The 22,271-nt window shown below is 31.0% G+C and overlaps 1 protein-coding gene across 1 annotated transcript in view; it reads left to right on the forward strand.

Annotated features, from left to right (window-relative positions):
- The first annotated feature begins 18,495 nt into the window (after positions 1-18,495).
- The window catches only part of LOC124360795 (RYamide receptor-like), a 176,380-nt gene continuing 172,604 nt past the window's right edge, over positions 18,496-22,271 (forward strand). Inside the window, 1 exon segment of the mRNA XM_046814692.1 lies at positions 18,496-18,537. The gene's annotated coding sequence lies outside the window, so the exon portion shown is untranslated.

Consider the following 22,271-nt stretch of genomic DNA (forward strand, 5'->3'; position numbering starts at 1 on the left):
CAGTACATACATTTCAAGAATTTCAGCAAAGAATGACTTTGAATGGTTTTTCTGAAAAACATATAGCGATATACAAAAAAAATTTAAACTTTTGAAGCCTCTCAAATAAAAGAGATACCCCCATAACGCTACGATCAAAAATAATGGATTTAAACTAAATTAGTTTGATATATGTTCCCATGGGGAGAAACTTAATGTCATTTTACACGACAGTTCTTAATTTTAATTGTTATTACTATTTTAATATTTAATAAGACCTTGCTACGAACATGTTAAAACATAAAATATGTCCCACTACTCTTTTGTAAACTATTTCAGTTATTTGAAATTTATGTCTGGCATAAGAGAGAAGTCTGTAGATATTTCAATGATTCTAGAAAAACTTAAAACAAGATTATGAAAACTGATGTAAATAGTGTCTCGTTCCTTATGGTCACGTATTGGCATGTTGGGTTTCCCTCTACCCTGTATAGTTTAAACCATCAGATATAAAACTAACTTATGTGAAATCTCCTTAATTATATAAAAGATACTTTTCCTCTAGAATCTCCAGTAAAGATGTGATAATAGGTTAAGGGTTGTTGGGAAGTATTTGGGAATTTACACTACAAAGAGTTAGTTAGGGAGCTTAAAGTTAACTACAAGCAGTTGTAACAACAAGCCAGCAACTGATGTAGCCTGTGGAATCTCAAGTGACAGCGGCGAGACAAGAGCAGATTCTCACCTTGAGACATAGCCGCAATACTTAGCACATAGTTACGTGTGCGGTTGTCACCTCAGTGTAGTTGGTACAGTTGTTATGAGTCTGTTGTAATAGTAGTCATTGTTTATAATCTATATAAAGTGTAAAATATTTACAATTTCACTCACTACATGACAATTAATGGATCGTATTAGGTGATAACATCGCAAACATCCGTAATGAACATGTCGCTCTTATCAAGTAACATTGCAATGTTTACTATGGTGTTAAATGGCCAAATTAGTTGTTCACTTTTATACAAAGCAGATCGAAATATCATTGCAATACATTATGATTGACCATGGCATTAGTTTGTATCACAGAATTTGTATTACAGAATTATTGAATTAAGGTAGTGTTATCGGTTTTCGGTTTGGATAACACGTTTTTGTTGAAAGTTTAACATACTTATGGAAAAAGGTGACTTATGTTTTGAAAAAAATACTTACAGAAATATAGCTATGTGAGGAATTACAGGCATTTAAATTAGCTAACGCAAATTTGTAATTAGGGCCTAATAAAAATTTGAGGACATAAACGTAAACTTTTTACACTATTAAAATTAGTTTTAGCTTCAGAAATAACAGTTATTTATTCGTTCGTAACTTAATGGAACGATAATTGTTGTTTTATTTCATTATAAAATACATTTTTCAATATTTTTAGGAACTTACATTTTTAGAAATTAAAAAATCCCTTCCTTCAGTCCTCCTTCATGTACAAATTGTAAAGATTTCATATTATAAAGCTGTTCTATGGGCTTAATTTAAAGATTGTAATAAATTCTCTGTACTATAAAAATTAAATGGGAAAGTTTTACTAAATAATATTATAATATAATAATAATATATTATAGTTTATACTTAAAAATATATAACTATAAATATTGATATCTATTTTTATTTATTTATATATTATATATATATATAAATAAATTAAAAAATATATATATATATTTATTTATTATTATTTTTTAACTGTTCTGTTACTTTTATTCTTTATAAATATATAATGTATTGAGGTATATAACCTTTATCTTTCTGCGCTACTGTAGTGAAGCTTCTTAGGTGACAAGTAGTGTAATGAGTAAAGTATATTGTGTTGTTGTTTTATTCATAATCTTTTTGTGTTGAGACTATATTTTCAAAACTAGTAATATTAATTCAAGTTTGTAAGATAGTGTAAAAACGATAATTTGCGCAGTGCCTGAATTTGATTTAATTAGTCATTTTGATAATTTTATGGAAGTATTTAAGTAAAACATTAGGAATGTTTTCGCTCAAACTGAGCTTTTATCCGAATAATAATGTAAGCGGACCTCCAATGTTGAGTGAACCGAAAACGATTTCTGATTTAGAATTTAGTAAACATAAATCATGTGATTTTCTAAGAACTTTCTTGTACATTACTTCAGCTGGTTGGTAAGAGTAATCAATAGGTGGCCTCCCTGCTGTAAACCAAGGAGGGAAAGTGAACGTAATATCAGAAGAGCCTATCAAGATTTTATGGAGTATCCGGCCATCAGGCGGTGATGTACCTCCGTTCGTCACTGTTTACGGGCGGATCTGGAGTCTACTTTTACCTCAAATATCCACCCTGTTAAATATCCCAGTTTCACAATGGTATGGATAGCTTTATCCCTGATAGTTTCATACAGTCCCTTGAGTGGTTAATGCATGATGAATCACTCTTTCTTCTATCGGTTGTAGCAATAAATTATAATAATATGAAACGATTATGGCCAGTTTAGCATATTGTAGTGTTCGTCAAGACGATGTATGTGTATTATTGGCTGAGCTTTAGTGAAGCCTACTACTTGTGGGGCTGCAAAAATTTTATTTCTGTCTGCCTGTCTATCTGTATTCCTGCACGCACGATGAACTCGAAAACTAGAAAACCCACAGGCTTAAAATTGTGCACAAAGATTTATTTTGATAAGAGGAACACTGATTTTTCTTATAGATTATGACACTTCATTTGATTTGGTTGAGCGATAGCCAATAAATACATTTGTAAACAAAACTGAGAATACTTAAGACAGATTGTAACATGTGACATTCTCATATATGTGTCCTTATTATCCTAACACATTCAAAATTACTTCAAAGCAAGTTTGTGTGTGGACTTTTATTATACACTGATAAAAAACCCTATTTCACTACCTAAAATGTGAATGTACCATGTGGAGAAAATGTCGAGAAAGGTTTCATCTTGGAATTTTGCATGGAACTTTATTTATGCACAGAAAATAATGAGTTGCATGATGTTGCATGCACAATCACTCGTGATTCTGTCAATAATAAAGTGAGCCATAGACTTGAATATTTGTATTGAATCTCAGCGTAGGCTGTCACGAAACACCTGGTGTAGCATACTACTACCTTTTTTAAATACAAATTTGATAAATTATAAAAGCAATAATTAAAATGAATTAGTACTTCTTATTTTGTACAGCTAAATTTGGAGTAAATTTATACCAAATAAATTTCTGCTTGTAGAACAGATTTTAAAGGTTTTTGTAGGTGTAATTAAATGTATATGTTTTATAGAAAGCGTGTACTTTATATGGCATAGTTTTCCATGAATATACATTAAATTGTGAACAGACATTACTTTCGGATTTTTTCTTTATAAGTTTTACGAACTGCCAAATACAAAGGAGGTCAAAAGAATTATGAAATATTTCTAATAAATCATACTATTTTTCAGTAATTTTCATACTCCGTGTATTTTAATCCTGTAATAAATACGAGTACCTTGAAGCTATAACAATTTGTAATTATAGGTCCCTTAGCAATTTTATAACTTTTGTATGTGTCGGAAAATTCATATTCTAAATTTATAATTATAATTTTTATTTTATGTGGTTTAACTTGATGTCATAATTATAGGCACTGACTAATAACCAAAATCAGTTGTTGCAGAAGTCAAGATCGAATTTCATACGGATGTTCCTGATTCACGACTTTTAAAGTTTAAAAGTTTATATGCTTTGGTTTTCAAGTACTTCAAATGGTATAAGCGCTTTATTGCCACAAAAAGAATTAGCAGACATTGAAAAAAGAAAAATACAGTTTTGTTTGTTGGCCAAAATAAAATAAACTTTTTCTAATTGTTTTTGTTACAAGTTATTTTTCAGTTACGTTTTCAGGGCCACGTACCAGAGTGATATATTTTAAATTGTTTTCATGGATTATTTTAAGATAGTATACATAGTGATGCTTAGTCGCTGTTTTTCGAAGAACGTTGACCTTCGATGTCAAAATAAATTTTGATTAATGCTTATATTGACATCAACTAATTGAAAACGCAAGGACTCTCATGAATAATAAACATATAAATTAATACTATGCAAAACATTGACGCGTGGTTCGTGGAAAACTTGCCTTTTAATAAAATTATTGTTTAACATTCCTTAAAATTGTGTCTTTTCGGTGACTACTGTTTATATTTTACGGTCCATTGAGCTCATTTAGTTTCTAATAAAGCTAAAAATAACAGGTTGGAAACAGAACAATGAAATTCCCACACCAAAAAAAAAAAAAAAAAAAATTTAAATGTATACATTTTCGAGTGCCGACCTAAACGGTCTAAGAGGTCGGACTTTGGATCTGAGTTACAAATAGCACAGATTCCAATCCTGTATGAGACCTTGTACTGTATCAAATCTCTCCATTATTCTCTTTGATAAGATCCTTGCACAGGGAAGTAGCTACGAGGAAGGCCAGAATAAGGTTTAAATGGAGCTCGGCCTCTGAGAAAACAAAAATGCTAAAAAAATATATAATATATGTGGTTTTGATATAACGAGAGTTTTATTTAATAAATGGTTTGCATGAAAGTCATGAAAAATCTCAAAACCGGTAGTTTCCTAATTAAGTTATGCTATAATAGTTTAAAAATAAAATTATATCATTCATACTGAGGAAAATTCAAAACTTCTAAAACTATGTGTTATTGTGATACGTGACAAATAAAAAACGGCAAAGAGAGAAGAGTGAAAATGAGGGGCCGTGATAATACATAATATGTATGCGCAATATACTCATCCGTGCAATCTTACTCCGGGAGTGTAATATAGTGGTGAGTTGAATACAAAAGAAAATAATACGACTCGGATAGATGCTCTACATTTTATTTGGCACCAATCTACCACCATTGTTTAAAAAATACATACGAATTGTTTAAAATATACTGATAATGTATTTTGCTAATCAAAGAGATAATACAAAAATGCAAATATTGATATCACTTTTCATTTATGAAAGGCAGCATTTATAACTTTAAAGCGTAAATACCTAGGAAGCTTTTATTTCTGTTTCAATAAGTTTTAAATAACAATGGTTTGTTGTAAATGTAATGGCAACCTAAGTTATCTTGTTTTCTTCATACTGCTTAAAAAGTTAAATAGTTGGTTTCAAAACTATTTTAGTTATACATTGAGTCTTAAAAGTAAATTTCCACTTTAATAATGTTAAATCCTACTGAAAATGATACTAAAATCAATATTTAACAGGTTAGTACTTGGATTTAAAAGTACCCTTCCCACCTCTAAAGAACAATAATCACACAAACTAAAAATTACCACAACTTTAAAAATATTTAACAAATACCATTATGTTACTAATAAACAGCACATGTATGAAAGACAAACAATGAACAAAGCCTGATAGAACATTATGTGTTTTTTGTCCACTACATTTTCCTGCTCTTGTGCCAAGATCTCTCAAACCACACCGTAATGTCCAATTCGAAAACCTAGTATATTTAAAGGAATAAATTTGAATAGTCTAAGACAAGAAAATGGGCTTCGTATAAACTGTGAACATTGGGAACTTGTTTAATCGCATTATCTTCTCAGGAGTTCCAGATTACTCAACTAAAGTACTTTAAATTAATTACTCTCGCATTATTTAACCCAGCAAAGTGTACAGTCCCTTCCAGAGCTGTGTCATTCCTTTAATTGTGTTTACAGGCGGATCTCTGGTGTTGGTTCAAGATGTATGTTTAGTAATGAGTTTGTTTCTTGAAACAACTTTTATTGCAATGTGTACTTTGGATTAGTTACAATACGTGTTTCTTTATTTCAATACATAAAAAGTACTTACAGTTGCTTACTTGAACATTTTTCTACGCAGTTATTATTATAAGGTCTTTTCCAGAGACTGGCACATCTAGTAGATGTATTAGGCACAAAAACAAATAAAAAATATCTGTAAATATATTGCTTCATTTAGTTTCTCTCTGTGCATGTGTGTTTTTATTGACAAAATCACGTCATCAAAATGGTTGACCACGAGTAAGTTAACCTAACCAAAGAGAGACATTATCAAAACATTAAATTGATACATCCACTTTCCGTTTCTAAGCAGGGTTTATAATTATTTAAATAAATATATAAGGCAAAGGTAATATTAAACAGTATTTGTAAGACATGTTTTGTTTGAAATGTAGGGACAAAATTAAATGATATCATGTTATTTGTTTAAGCTTTAAAAGAGTTACAGTTATTTTAGTTGTTGTGTGTATAAAGAAATACTTTCCCTCGTGGATAAAAATATTCTATTTTAACTCAAAACTGGAGTTAATAATGTTATAAACTAAACAAATTCAGAACTAGGATCTGGGAATGGAGGAGTACGCTCTCAAAATGAAAGAAACATATAACCGCTAAATACTAAAGTAACTGTAACTATTTGGATTTTAGCAATTTAAACTAAATAAGATACAGATTATTCTAGAAAATTTCAGTTGAAAAATAAAAAAATAGTAATTATGACTTAAGAATAAAAAATTATGGTTGCCTTTTAAAGTCGGTTTTACGGGCGAAGATTTTACGTGACAACGTCTTTTTCTCGGTAGAATATTTATTGATATGAATATTATTAAATTGCACAATAGGAACAAGGAATTTAATGAAAATAAGAATTGCACAAATTTTAACTATAGAATATATTTTGTTTACTAAAACATTGTACATAATTTGAAATTAATTAAAATTTGTTATTGTAAATGGTAAAGTTGAATAAAGCATTTACTAAAATTGGAATTTGAAATTCTTGCTAAACACAGTTAAATTCTAACTCCGCGCGTGGTGATTGGTCGGTTTAGTTCGTTTGTTTGGTCGCACTGTTATGACAGGTTAGAGGTTATAATTTGTTATTTTAAAATTTTTGACTAGCAATACGCGCTGTTTCTTCTCAATCGACTGAATTACGATTGATTGCAGAGTGATTTAAACTAATAATTTACTTAACACTATCAACATTTGTCAATAGTATGACATAACCTATAAACTCAGTTTCTCAACTTTTGTGTCAATCTAACAATTAATCAATCAATCATAGTTTACGATAATGAAATATCAGTGTACAATTATTTACCTTTATTGTTGCAGTTGTTGTAAATGACGAATCTAAGCACTCCACATTTTCACGAATAAACATAGTTATCTGCTTTATCCCGTGCGGCGGACCCACAGTTATCTGCTTTATCCCGTGCGGATCCCGTGCGGCGGACCCACTGGACGGGCATCGTAACGTTACCGGGCGTTACACTTTTTCATGAGTGACTCCGAGCCGCAACCTAATTTAAGACGTTGTCACGTCAAAATATATTTTTAACTAAATTTTTTTCAGACTAACTTTGAACAGGAATGATATATTAGTCCTTGGTAGTTTTGAAAATTACAAAAAAAACATTAATTAACCTCGTTAGTTTTATAATTTAAAAGGTATCGATTTTGAACCAAAATTTTCTAACTGACATCCATTCGAATCACCGTTTATTTAATTAAGTTAATTAGAATAGTTAGACGAAGACATATGTGTTTGAAACACGATAAATATGGTTTGTTTTAAAACCCAAAAGGAGTTAAATGGAATTCTAAATATAATTTACTTCATTTTAGGTTTGTTAAACGAAGGCATAGGTAGTTTGAAACATGATAAAACTGGTTGGTTTTACAATTCAAAAGGAGATAAATGGAAATCACAGTTTTCACACTCATATCCATTTTAAACATTTTTACTTTATTTTGGATAGTTTTACGAAGACATAGGTTGTTTGAAACACGATTAACCTGTTTGGTTTTACAACTCAAATAAAATTAGTTAAAAATCACAGTTTTCACACTCACATCCATTCTAATCTTCCTTTTTCTTTATTTCAGTTATAACATTGGTACGTTATTTTTCATTAAAGAATATTGGTTGCTGTAGGATGAAAAAAATAAAACGCTGAGATACACTAGATACAGCAGTATAATTAAATTAAGAAAGCTGGTTGCCGAGGCGTTACTGTAAGTTAGAGATAGTGCAGGTTCAAATCCTCTCTGTGACCTTTCTGGCTGCACTTTTTATCAGTACCATCGATCTTGTACTGAATCAACCTACATGTTACATATTTGATAAGACCTTCGCATAGCCCAATGAAAGATTTTGACAAAAAAGGTCTAAAAAGGAATCGGCCTTCCTTAATTTTTAAATCGTTAATATATCAAGTTAAATCTTTAAATCAGTGATATTTAGTGAGAACTAGCTTATTTTTACCAATTGTTTAGTAATAAAATTATAATCAAGAACACTTTGAAATCGTAGCAAAAATCACGATAGGGTCGTCGCAGTATTCATTAATTGGTGTCTGAAATAGGTTGTGCAATAACACTCTGATTGTTCGAAGTGAGTATTGTCACTCTATTTCATCCAGTCTCGAATCAGATACTTTGATAGTTAGCCTTTCATACTATAAATATATTGTTGCAGAAAAAATTCAGGATGATCAAAACTACAAGTCATGTAGGCAAATGAATCTCAATTTAAAGTTATGCGTCAGATAAATTATTATTAGAACTCTGATTTTATTAACTACAACTATCTATTAGACATTGGATGATACATTTGCCACTAAACTGTATAGGCTCTTAAGAGGTAGATAAATCCATGGGGTATATCCATCAGCTACTACTTGTCAACGTTAAAAAATCTTATTTAAAAAAAATTAATACGGATGTACCGTATAACGTATAATTTGGTTTAATTCTGCAATTTCTTGGAGAAAAATACACAAATTCATGTCTAAAAATTTCCAGAATCCAATTAACCACTATTACTTACACCCTTGTACCTATTTAGCGTAAATTAAGTGATCCTAAAATTAAGTTTCTGATTTTTTATTTATTATAATAATGGCCCTTTTTAATTTTATTTAGAATTTTCTCTTTGTAGTTTAAACAGTGTTTAAATATTATTTTATAATTTACATTAAGTTTTTAATTTGTCACTGGTGCAAATTGAGAGTAAAAGTTAGAATGATATAAGCATTTTCTTTGCTATCAAAATCCCACTAATGATCAAGCACTTTATACTTAATATTTTATAAAATATGATCGTAAATAGCTACTTTGTTGATCTTCAGTTGAAAGGGCCAAAATCTGTTCTTTGGAAATGCGTGTTTCAGAAAAGTCCAAGGATTAATTTAATGAGATATATATATCAAATATATACGGATAAATTCCTATTCAATGTGGGAGAAAATTATCAGAAGTTACCGGACGGAGTAAAGTATAATTCGTATTTCTAAAGCGGCTTTACAGACGTTCTCAGCGTGACGGAATCTGGCTCAGTTTGGAGACTCTATTTATACTAAGAAACACTTCCCAATGTAGTCTTTCCACTGATCGTAGAACTTAAAACTTGAACAATCCACTATATAAAATAAATCGAATGATTTTTATTGGCTGAGCGTTAGTTAAGCCTATTACTGGAGTTTGATAATTACATGTGTTACTCCGTGGATTTAGCTGAGGCTTACGGAAAATTTTTACATTCGTCCTTTGGGTTACTATGATGATAACGAGAAAATAGAATAAATACATTTTCCATTCCAATAAATCCAATGCAGATTCAAACAAGTGACATATGGATTTACCCAAAACACACAACTGAATATGGTGACTTGGTGTAGAATTTTATTACTTAAACACTGACATGATATCCAATTTAACGTGAACAAAGTTTTGTATGTATCATGTAGCAGGATTTCTTGAGAAAGATTTAATATGAAGAATTTAATTATTGTGCAAAACTTCTTTACTATAAAAATGAGTTCTATTATGCGTCATTTCAACATCATGTCAACATTTTTTATGGTTGTCTGTCTTTCTACAGACCGCAGAAGATCTTAATTTTGCATGCAACCTCAACAAAGCCTGTTACGACACGTGGTGTGGTGTACTTGAGATAATTATACCTTGGAAAATAATCGAAGGACTGTTACGGGCTGATCTTTATTCAAGATTATATCGAGAGGGGGTGGAGAAATAATTTCTGTCTGTCGATCAGCCGATATCTTGGAAACAAGCTGACACGTATACTAGAAATTTTATACGAAGCTTCATTTTTATTCAAGCAAACCTGAGGTTTGGATGATACATTTCACGCCATAGTCTATAAGTACCTTAAGTATAAAAGAATATTTATACTTCCAGTAACCATGATGGTATTGATAAATAACGGAATAAATAGAGTTTTAAGTAAATTGAATCTGATATCATGATATTTAAGCATGTAACTTAGTTTCGTAGAGTAAACATAATCAATAATATAGTGAAAGGTCAATGTTAAAAGTCAACGATCACCCTCCCTAACCCGCCGAAACTTTTAATATTTAAAGACTTTTGTTATAAAACCTAACTCAATAAATTAAATTGAAAAATTAACAATGGGACAAGATCCCTAGAGAAACATTGTATATGTAAACTTAAAATCTCACTTCATTTCTACATGGACTAACATGAGTTTCTTGATGATGCGTGTCAAACAATGGAATTCGGCTGAGCGCCAATTATATTAGTCAGGAGCCTGAAAAATTACAATTTTTTTCTGCCTTGGGAGAGTAAAAACTTTTTTTCTTTTGTATAAATGTTTGTACCTGTCTTCAAGACATCTCGAGAATCAAATGAGCAGTAGACTTGAAATTGATCATGCAACCTCAGTGACTTTGGAGTCAATAAACCCTGCATTTTTTGGTTCAGAGGCACTGAAGAGGTCAATTAATTTCTATTCAGAACTGTAGCCGTTTTATATTGATGCTTGTAACAATCAATAACAACCCATGATGCTTGCAAGTTAGAGCAATTCTTAACATATACAGGGTGATTCATGAAGTTCTCCCCCCACTTCTACAGCACATTGTACTAGTAAAAAATAATGAAAAAATGTTATATAAACATAGGTCCGAAAACGCTTCGTTAGCGAGTTACAGCTAGCGAAAGATTTCGCCTGAATTCCTGGGTAAAGAGTAAAATAAAGCCATACTGAACTTTTGGAAAGGTTAATTAAGTAAGAAATATCGTTGATTCTTATGTATTTTTACCTGATTAAAGCTATTAAAATAGGTTTCAGAACTGTACCTATAGTATTTTTTGAGTGATTCAGGGTTAAATGCAAAAAATTGGGGCACGAAACAATGTTTTTTTAAGTTTGATGTACAATAACTTGGTTAAATTGGTAATAAATACATAAAATCAACAAACATTAATTATAGAGAATTTAATTCTGAGAAAATTGATATAATCAAAGTCTAAAATAAAACAGAAATAATTACCAAAAAATCGATTTTATTCAGTATAATACATTACTAGCTGTAAAGAAATACCGTGCGGTATTTAGTTAAAATAAAACAAAAACAAAAATGTTTGTTCCTTAATGATGAGATAAATTGAGAAAACAAGATTAACTGTTAAATAAATTTGTTTGTAAATAAAAATATCATGTTTCATTACGGTGTATTTTTTTTTAATAAAAATTTACATCAAATGTTCGAAAATAAATGAAGCAAACATTTTCCCATTATTGTTTACTAATCATCGAAATGCAGTTTTTTGTTTTATTAATTTCTAAGTTGGTAACGCACGAATAACAGCTGATCAACAATGGTATTCTGTACTGTTACGTTAGAACTGTGTATTAGTGGTGTTTTTGCAAGCTACAGCAGGAGATAGGGTTCTGTGAATCGTGTTATTAAATGCAATTTTTCTGTGAGTTATAATTCGATTGTTTTATTCAGCGAAAAAATGCCTTACTTATTTACATCAGAGGAATACGCTGATATGGTTTTTATTTTGGGTTACTGTAATGGTAACGCTAGAGCTGCTGTAGAAGAATATGAACTACGTTACCCTAATAGGAGATTTCCAGATACCAAAACAATTTCAGGAACTTTTCGTACTCTTCGGGAAACATGATCACTACCAAGTACTAGAACCAATTATGAACGAGCTGTCCAACTTGATGATGATATTGTTATTAATGCTGTTTCATCGCAGTCCAGGTGTAAGTACACGACGTATTTCTAGGCAGATAGGAGTTTCGCAGTCAACGGTGTGGAGGTCACTTAATCGAAACAAATTTTATCCGTTTCATAAACAAAAGGTTCAACATCTACAGCTAGGGGATGGTCCGCTTCGCTTGGAGTTTTGCAACTTTTTGAATATTAATAATCAACTCTACAAGCGTATTTTGTTTACGGATGAGGCACAATTCACTCGGGATGGTGTCAATAACTTGCAAAATGAACACTCATGGGCAGAAGAAAATCCACATGAGGTAGTGGAACAGAACTTTTCAACACCGATTTAGCGTCAATGTCTGGTGTGGCCTTTTGCACAATCGGCTGATTGGACCTTTCATATTACCTGGACGCCTAAATGCTGAGTTCTATTTGCATTTCCTTCAAGAAGAGTTGCCGCAGCTGTTAGAGAATGTTCCTTTACATCTCAGACAAAATTTGTACTTCCAGATGACGGAGCACCTCCCCACTTTTCACGTGCCGTTTCTGCTTACTTAAATCATCAATTTCCTGGACACTGGATTTGGTCGTGGAGGGCCTCACCCTTGGCCACCAAGATCACCAGATCTATCTCCATTGGATTATTGCATCTGGGGATGGATGAAAGACATTGTATACAAGACAAAAGTGAATTCTCGTGATGAACTAATTGCTCGTATTATGGATTCGGCTGTGCAGATACAGGGAAGTCCTGAAAAATTAAGAAAACGTAACAAAAGCAATACACAAACGTTGCTGCAAAATGTATTGATAATGATAACCTCATTTTCGAACATCTATTATAAAAAGGTGCGTTATACGGTTGGCCCAACCTGATTAATTTTGCTTAAAACTAGTAATGTGTTATACAGAATAAAATCGTTTTTTTTTGGTACTTATTTCTGTTTTATTTTAGACTTTTATTATATCAATTTTCTCAGAATTAAATTTTCTACAATTTAATATTTGTTGATTTTATGTATTTATTACCATTTAACAAAGTTATTGTACATCAAACTTAAAAAAACATTGTTTCGTGCCCCAACTTTTTGCATTTAACCCTGAATCCCTCAAAAACTACTACAGGTACAGTTCTGAAACCTAATTTATTAGCTTTATCAGGTAAAAATACATAAGAATCCACGATATTTCTTACTTAATTAACCTTTCCAAAAGTTCAGTATGGCTTTATTTTACTCTTTAAACCCCAGGAATTCAGGCGAAATCTTTCGCTAGCTGTAACTCGCTAACGAAGCGTTTTCGGACCTATGTTTATATAACATTTTTTCATTATTTTTACTAGTACAATGTGCTGTAGAAGTGGGGGGAGAACTTCATGAATCACCCTGTATTTAAGAAAGTGTGCACTGACGTTCTTGTTGCTAATTTTTAGAATTTAATACTTTGGTTGGGACTGAAGGGATGCAGTTGCATTGGCTGAACCTTATTCTACATTAAAAAAAAATATATATATCATCGAATAGATTGGATATACTTAGGAGACTCATAGGAGAATACCGGGAAGGGAGTTTAGGGGGCTGAAGGCTTCCCTAGAAATTTTTAAATACAAAGACAAAACCATTTGGCAGCAGTTAAAACTGAATCTATTAGTTAATTTTAAACTATAACAAGTTTTAAGATCTTAAATCTAAACATTTTCTCGGGGGAATATTCAAGAGCGCCTGTTTCTGGAGGGTATTTATACTTAGTAAACCATACTGTGTTAGGCACCCTTCGAAATATTGTCTACATACTACGCTACTGCTTTAATAACCACTATCAAAATTATAACGTGGATTTTTCGAGATAAGGCTGTTTCGGGTAAACGGTACACACAAGCATTCAATGGCTAGATGATTCTTTTAGAACATATTAAAACGCAAAGACCTGTACTAAAACACGACAAATCAGGAATTGACCTTAATATTGCGATCGTTGATATTACAGGTGTCCTTACTTCCGTGGTTTGTGAAATAATTCCGTCTGCCATGGTCAACTCCCCGACCTTCGATACCAGAACTTGGCTACGCTACCACAACAAACAAGATGAATGGATTAAAACAAATTTATTTCAATGGTCTTGTTGAAACGTACACGGTGTTTACGAACTGTCCGGAAATATTTTGGAGAGATCGTAAATAGCCTACGTATAATATAGCGTTTTATTTTTAAACGCTAAAGAGTTTTAAAGAGTCATAATAATTTAAAAATAATTAAAAAAATGAAGTACGTTAAAAAAATAAAAGATCGCTTACTTTTGTTGTTCGTTTTTTAAATTATAAAGAATATTATAAATCAGTATTTTAACATTTTGGTTTGTAAAAATTAAGTGTATGACATAACCATCTATTTAGTAAACATAATTATTTCGTAATGTCTTGTTTACTTAAATTCATTTAATTGCCTGCATTTAATTAATTAATTAAGTATGCAAATGAAACTAAAATAACAATAACGCTAAAATGAAACAGCATCAAGGGATGGGATTGCGGTGAAACAGCACTAGGGACCTGTTTATTATTCATTACACTTTTACATAAACTACTAATAACAGATCATATATTTCACAGCAGCCCATTACAAACCATTACGTAATTGCTTGTGAAAATGCATAGACTCCATGTACAGTTTTATTTACAACGTTGGTTTCTAGGTAACTGAAATATGATTCTCCTGCTTGCATTTAGATATTTCAAGCATTTCTACTATTACATTTAAATGGAGAGCATTTTTTCCACAATATATTCATTACTTTTGTTAAGCATTTGATCATCAATACGGTTGTATAAAATTACAATGTATCCAGTAGAGTAGTTTTTCACATTCAGTTGAAGACTCCTTGTTATCCTTGTTATCTTGTTATCTTAGTTTAGGGCACTCCTATGCCAAAATCAATACTAGTGATCTTATCCAAGTGACCGTTATATATAACGTCCGATTTATCCACCTTCTCTCATTGGTGGACACATCGCGTGTTTCCATCTGGCTGTCTGCCGTCCAGGAGCGTCTCTTAGACACCAGAACATTCTGCTGTATTGTCGGAGCTTTTCTGGAGATATGGTGGCGGTCGCTCACCCCTTTGTTCTCGCGGTAGTGGAAGTGGCGCCCCGGGTCTCTATTCACTCTTTTCTCGAATTCATAGTATAGTGTCTCGTTGCTCCCGTCGGAGATTACATGGTCTGACTGCGATCGCTTACTACTTTCTTCTCGTGATGGTTCCTCTCAAAACTTGTTCCTACCCCGATGCCAGTGAACATTCTCAGTGAAAGTGACTTGGTCTTCCGTGGATCTCACTGCAGGCTCTGGCTGAGCTGGAGTAGTTTTACTAAACTACCCCTCGTATGAAGCGAGGCAAGAACCAAGATCAACATCGCAGAGTTGGCATCTATTCTCAAATGTTCCCTTTATACCCCATGTCTCACCCGTCCTTCCTTCTCCGGATGTCATTATTCCCAATGTTAATTTTATGTGTATCTCTTTCTTTACGTTAAATTTTTGGCTTCGATCCGGATTCTCTTTGTCTCTCCGAACTTTATAATGGTTTTAATTAATGTAGTAATATGAATTATGTATTTGTTTTTCTCCTTAAAAGCTCTTGCAACGTACTTTTAGGAGGTATTATGATTTTGTTTTTACCATGTGTAAAAATTACCAAACTAAATTTTACTCTCTTGGATATTTTATAAGCTGATTTCTCACTCGACTAGGCGGTAATCTATCTTGGAAGTATGTGAGTACCCTTTTTAGTTACACATACAGCCTTGAACACCTGAAATCGGGAAATGACTTAAAAATAATACACTTTAGTTGTGTTGCTCAAGGTTTCGGTGCAATATGAACAATACCACCCAAGCGAATGTGAAATTGTACATTTAACTACAATAATTCTTTAGTAAATGGTGAAATATTATAAAAGTCTTCACATTTTGAGCTTATAATGAAGCACATAAATCAATAGGCTTGGAGCAATTTTAATCTTACAGATGTACAGTACAACATTAAAAGTTGTATTAGTCATAGAAACACAATAACCACACTGTTTAGGTTTTTATTCCATACAGAATACGAGAAAATCATTTTGGGTCTAAGAGAATGTGAAAGGTTTTTCACATAAGTCAAAATGGGATTTTTAAGGTGCCCTATAACCACGCGTGCTCCTGTGGCTGTGTGTGTTTGGGTGTAAGCACCGCACCTGAACAAGTGAAACGGGCAGTTCTTGTAATCCGAGCTATCATTTTAGGGGTACAATACTTTCATTGGGGAAGTTTGAGTCAAGTTAGATTTTTAACCAAGGATCAACGTATACAGCTTTAATTATACCAACGTTTGGATTAAATATTTTGTATGAACTAAACAATTTAAGATAGCTTCAGAAGAAGCTACCTGAATTTGAATACTTCTTGTGTTTATTGATATCAAGAAATATGCATTAGAATAATAAATACAGTTTTTATATAGGTTATTAGCTGTTTAAGATCGAGTATTGACAATTCACATGTTTACATGTAGCCACGCTGGAAATTTTATACCTATGTGAAACTATTTAAAAAATAAATAAAGCGACATAATTTTGATAATCAAAATGAAATAATAATTTACTTGATAAATCTGTGGTACTGTTACTTATTAACATTAATTTGTGTATGGCTACTTACTTATTTGGATATATTTTCTTTTTATATAATGATTTTTATATTGATTTAATTATTTATGTCTAAAATAACATGTAGAACGGTACTTTTAATTATCTACACATGGTTATTGAAGTATAATTTCAGCGATTAGTGTCTTTAATTAATTAGTTATCCGAGGATGTTTATAGATCTTACTCAAATTTATTTTTTAGTTATTTATATTTTCCTTTTTGCTATCAAATTTTATGTTAGTTATAGACATCACCACCAGTACATAAATTTACAAACAGTTTAACAATAGGGTTTGAAGGTTGAAGTCTCCTTATACAACTTCTATGGCCATGGATGTTCAGCGTATCACTCTGAATCCTATAGAAGATACCTAAATCTAGCTACTGATGACTCTTATGTTCAAATATGCTAGGTAACTAGTAAAAAGAAGAAACATTAAACTCACCATTAATAACAATGTAACTCTGAAAGGTTGCGGGTTTTATTAATTATTTCTGAAAACAATATTTTTTTTCTTTAATAAAAACCATGGGACATTGTTATAGGATATCAAATACATAATATACATTACAAATTTTCTTTGTATATTTAATTTGTTCGTCAAATATTTTTTTTAACTGAAAGTATTATTATAATTGTAGAAAAATGCCTTTATACAAACACAGCAGAAGTAAATAAGAAAAATGCCAATTCTGAAAGCTGAAATCATGGCAACCTATTTTGCAGCAAACCAAATAATGCCGTAAATCAGGGTATGACATATCGGCCAACCTGACTTTGCGCCAACTTTTAGTGTTGACGATGCTGAACGTACTCTCCGCCACAACTCAGGCCGCTAATGAACTGGAAAGAAGTCGGTGTACCTGGCATCAAAATCAAGAGCCTTTTCCATTTCATTACCGACATAATTGATTCTTTTATATTTTTCAGACCTCTGAACACAATGTACCTCGGTCGTCCTCACGTGAATTTAATAGTCAGGAAAATCTGCAATCATAACTGAGTTCCACCACATTAATAACAATCACATATCTTTATAAATTGTCCTTTACAAACGAAGTTCCTTCATAAATAGTTAAGCTTTAGATTAGTGAACCCCTCAGTAGCTTATTAACTTTACTTATTAATTTTTATAAAGAACATTAATAAACAAGGAATAAAAAGGATGTTCTAAGCCACGAAAACTAACATTACTCTATTATCAATGTCAGATTCAAAAGTAACAGTTATGGTAATATTATATACAGCACGCCTTTTTTAATTACAACCTTTCATGGTCAAAGCGTGGTTATTATTGGTCACGGTTAAACTCACGTTACAAAAACATTCTAGGTCACGGAGCTTTCCTGCTCCAGTATAGTTTAAAGTAACCTATACAATTAGAAAAAAAAACATATATATATGCAGATAAAGGATTTATAACGTATTTTAATTGTTCCAATACGAGTAATAAATGTCAAAATATACGATAAATACTAAATTTAGAACACATCATTACAATTACAGGTATTTAAAGTTAATAATGATTTCCACTTAAGTTGTTTTTACACGTAGTGCCTTATAGTTTAATAGTTACATTATCATTAGAGGATCAATGTGTTGTGGTTTTACGATATTTTACATAGTAAAATTAACATTTAGAATTACTTATATTTAACTTCAATGAATAGTTTAGATATTTTGATAAGCTTGTATTGAAGACTGGTGTTATTTAACTGTATAAATGTATTCAATGAATTTCAGAGAATTTAACTCTAACAGGCTACGTTTCTGTTACAGGTTTTTCTGTCCGATTTTTCTGCAGATTCGTCTCAGTAAAAGGTTTGTGACACATTTCAAATCACAGTTTTAATAGTAAGTTTAATATTTTCTTCATTTATTTCATAATTATAAATTTTGAAGGTGACATTGTTTAGTTTTTATCCATCAGTATATTTGCTAAATTATTTGTTCAGCTTGTGTAATAAAAGGCTTGTGTTCAGCCTTAGTATGATAATAATTTTAATATCGTTTGTTAAATGTGAAATTTGAAAGTTTTTTTTTAATTACTTAAGACCTTCTTAAACTTTATAGTTATCAATACTGAAATGATCACGAAAATTCAGATTTGGTACTAATCATCGTTTATTTAAAATATATCATTTAAATCATCTATCTAATAAGACTACAGCTCTGATAAAAATTATACCTAACATTCTATTGTCATAAACAGTTACAAAAATTACAGTAGCAACAATGTTTTACTGACGTCAGAACTGATACATCAGAATATTGGTGGAGTTGGTAGAATGTAAGAGAAGTCTTACCAAAAAATGCACTAAATATTACATATTAAAGTGTCATGTGAATGTAGTCTGTCTGTTACGCAGAAAAACAACGAGATATTTGTTACCTTTCAGGAAAATCCCCTGGAGTAACATGGCACATCATATAACTCAATGTTTAATAAATATCATAAAGTAAAATTCAATAGTATAGGTAATTTTGTTCTCCAGATTTCATATGGAGAGGCAGACATATATAATTTTTTCGGCCCTTCTTTTGTGGTAGCCTTCTCTAAAGATTAGCTAATTAATTTCAATCCACAAACAAACAATCATGTCAGGTTCTTTTGTTTGGATTAACATCTTAATCTCAAACGATTATTAAAGTATTGATGATTAAAATTCAGTATTATAAAATCCTTTTTTAATCTCAGTATTTTATTACATTTTTGATTGAACCCTACTAACATTTCAATATCATTGAACCTACTACTAACCATGTTGTTTTGTACAGTAGATAATGAAAAATATAAATAGATGAAAAATTAAAAAAAAAACTCCCACATCTACGATAATTAATGAATACTATAAGAAAAATTCTAATAGAAATTCTGTAGTAAAATTGAAGTAAAAATCTCCAAAGTGATTCCTTTGAATTTGATCCTGTGTATTTGAATTCCTTCATACACAGCCAAACTTACATTAGAAACTCCCAATCTGTGCTGCTGAGCTCAAAACTTGTTCCTACTTCTGGTTTCGTATTGGTGAACATTCCTGTCACAAATCAAATCACTCTTTGATCTGCAGTAAACTTTGATCAACTCAAAGTTACATATATACTTGGCAAAGTCAGCAATCGCAATTTCCTAAAGTAATTCCTATACGATATCCTTGTATTGAACCTTCAGATACTACAAGATACTCACGGTGTTCCATATACTCTTTCAGTTTTCTTACAGCACTACGTCTGAAAGCGTCACTGATACATTGTGGATAAATCATGACGCAACAAATTTTTTTTCAAAATATTCATTAATTCTCTTCGGAGGTTACTTTAAGTGGTGCATAACATGCGAAAACTTAGTTTCAGTACTTTTTATGGAAACTTAGCAATGCAGTATTATTCGTACAATATCCACTCAATAAATTAATATGGATATATAAGTGGCTGTATAATATAATATTGAGGAACAGTATAAACATTTAAACTTTGAAAACGCTGAATTTGAAATATTCACGCTCTAATCTCCCTCCTAAGTGAAAAATAATTTGACATTGCGGGATACTCGCATACTGAATTTCTCTAACTGGACCATTTTATGTAGTACTTCGTGTTTTACATATACAGAGATTTGTACAAGTCAAGAAATGATCCAAATACCTTGTCCCGATTTTATAATTGATAACCATTGTGATGGATGCTTTAGGCTCTGTTTACTGAACAAGAAGGTCAAGAGGAGGTATTAAAATCAAGTTTATTGCAAAGAAAATATGTTAGATAATAGAAAGAAATAATAATAATGTCTTTATTCTCTTTTATCATAATATGACATACGTCTACAAGTTGCAATCCAGACAATATGACGTAAAGTATAAAGCAGTGTATATTGCATATATAATATATAAATATATATATATATATATATATATATATATATATATATATATATATATATATATATATATATATATTACTAATCTTCTAATGTTTTACATTAATAATAGTTTACCTTATTACAGTACAAAATGTGTTAGAATATTAATAAAACATATTAAAATACAAATAAAAAACCAGTCAAGAACGGCTAAAAATAATACACACCTTATAAAGACATATATAGCACCTTGGCAGTAATTATGAAGTTCCTAAATAAACAAATTTTCAATTAAGGAAGTCATACACACACCCCTATGCATTGAACAGAAGTATTTGAACGGATGTCGTGGATTCAGTGCAGCACAAGTACAGACAAGCCACGGACTTGGTCTGGCGCCGACCCCGAGGCAGATTAGGGACACAACAGCTGACTTGGATGTCTGCATTGTGGAAATACAATTGTAACATGCACTTTATTCTCACTTCTGATCGTGTCCTTCCTCAACTGAAATCCCTCAGATAGTTATTTCTTTTTTATATGAGTTAGGTTGCTAAACGTCAGCCTTTTAGAGGTCGAGATCCTCTCTGCTTTCTTAAATTGGATATTGTCTTCCATTCAGTGATATAAAAGGTTTAAATAATTTAAAGGAATTATAAAATGTAAGAGTGAAGTAAAATAAATTTTCATACAATTGGCAAGATATAATCTATAGATGTTTAAGACTTTTAAACACTTCATCAATTAATATCTAACAGTTGTTAAGACATTTGTGTCTGGTTATTTAGTTTTTTGTTAAGGTTTGGAAGACACAGTAAAATGTTTTGAACTATTAAAATTTAAATATCGGCTTTTGTTGACATAAACATAAGTATAGCATAATTAGTTTCTTTTTGAATAAATTGTTTGGAGAATACTTGCATTATTTTTTATTTGCTTTAAGTTTAGTTAATTTTTATTAAATATTAAAGCTAAATTCAGTATTTTTAATGAAATAACTATAGCATGCTTAGTTTTATGTAATTTCTTTTAACAAATTGAGTAGAGACTACTATTATTTTCATCCATAATTCAAATTTGACATTCAGTATTTAGACCATATTTTGAATTATTAGTTTTGTGTGTGGATCTTAATTTTTCAGTGAAAAACAGTATATCAAACTTTTGAATACGCTATTTGAATGATTGACATAGAGCTTTGGACCCAAAATATGTTTCCTTACATTGTTGGACATATTAAAAACCCCAATTAATACAGTTTAATTTAAATTTGTGCAAACAATAATATGCTGTAACATGTTCTGTAGCCCATGAATATGCACGAAGATTAACATGAATTTATATGTTCGAGTAGGATGTCTATAACTGATAAAATTGTTCAATGACCAAATGATTAGTTTTCACTTATACTTTCCCAGATTGTTGTTGTTTTTGGAGGGTGATACAAAGTATCGGTCATAACGGTTAAAAGGCAATCTTCTGGTCCATGACACACTGTTATTGCGTCTCACATCTTTGAAAAGGCTATTTTTTGTAACAGATAGTCATAATGTACTACTCAAAACTTGTAATGTGCTTCATATTTCATACCCATCCTTTTTAAAGTATGTTTTATGTGTTAGAAAAAAAATTAATTGTATTATACTTCAGATTAATGTAAAAGATCATTTTTAAGTATCCTTTAACAATGCCATCA

The sequence above is a fragment of the Homalodisca vitripennis genome, chromosome 4 (genome assembly GCF_021130785.1).
Source record: "Homalodisca vitripennis isolate AUS2020 chromosome 4, UT_GWSS_2.1, whole genome shotgun sequence".
NCBI classification, from domain to species: domain Eukaryota; kingdom Metazoa; phylum Arthropoda; class Insecta; order Hemiptera; family Cicadellidae; genus Homalodisca; species Homalodisca vitripennis.